The following is a 1,188-nucleotide window of genomic DNA, read 5'->3' as shown; positions in this document are numbered from 1 at the left end:
AATTCATTAACCATGAAGTGTGATCATCCAGAGAGGGAAAACGTGCCCTGCTCTCAACTTGGCCAAGCAGCAGCCACATATTAGACATGGTTTTCTTTCTTGGGCTTTTTGTCCCCCAAGCTTTTCTTATGGAATCTTTGCAGGGTTTCCTCCTTTCCTTCCTAGTTGTAGGAAGCATTTTGTTCTTCTAGACATGGTAGGTTTAGTCGTGGGGGATTATCACCTCATCAGTGGACTCTCTGAGGTGTTTGCTGCATGTGGGAAGGTACCAGCCTGAACACAGGCAGCCCTTGAACCCATAGCCTGCCAGCAGAAGCCAAAATCCCTCTTTGGCTCAGCTTTCCACATGGCAGGAGCTGGCTGGAAGCAGACAGAATGAGAGTTGGGCATTGGCCCCGTAGAAAAGGCTCCATGGTATGGAAGTGGCATCTTCTGTTCCTGCCTCTCTCTATCAAACGTCAGATAAATCCACAGTGAGGTGCAGATTCTTGGCACAGCTGCTCACCACATCAGTCCCTTTTGCTGTCAGTCCTGCCCTTGCCAGTAATTCCTGTTTAGTCGGGACTCTCAGGTTCTCCCTAGGTACAGTATCTCCATGCTGGGTGTGCCAAGGGCTCCACAGGGAGCTTGAAATTAGATGCTCTGATCACCTTCCAAAGGCATCCTGTGAAGTGTGAGGTGGCCAGATGTGCTGGCACAAGAAGGGGAATCCTTTGGGCAGGAGACGTTTGGACAGGCACAAACAATCGGTCTGTGCCACAAACTGAAGTGTTGCAGCCTGCACCAATACCGCCACAGCCTGAGGCTCAGCCCTCACCCGCTGAGGAACACCAGGGCATTCGATCCAAGTATTTCACTGGCACTTGAGGGGAATTTCAATAGGTATAGCTGGGGACACTTACTAACGTCTACCGGTGTGTCTGTGTGGGTGCATGCGCGAGTTTAATTTAAACACTTAATAGATAATTGAGTGACTGTTACGGTTACAGCAGAGTCTGTCGAATCACTTGGTAAATGTTAAATTAGTCAGTGATTAAGTGCTGCTAAATCCTTTCAGACATCAGCCTGTGGCCAGGTCCGGGACTGTGCCCCTCGGGCTGTCCTGGCGAAGGCGTCTCTCGCTAATGACGCTCCCGTTAATGAGGCGCGGTCAATGAGCGGGGTGCCGCGTGTCTCCGCGCCGCGCGG

Source organism: Geospiza fortis, unplaced genomic scaffold (assembly GCF_000277835.1).
Source record: "Geospiza fortis unplaced genomic scaffold, GeoFor_1.0 scaffold97, whole genome shotgun sequence".
Taxonomy (NCBI): Eukaryota; Metazoa; Chordata; class Aves; order Passeriformes; family Thraupidae; genus Geospiza; species Geospiza fortis.
The sequence above is the reverse complement of the archived record's forward strand: the minus strand, read 5'-3'. Positions refer to the sequence as shown.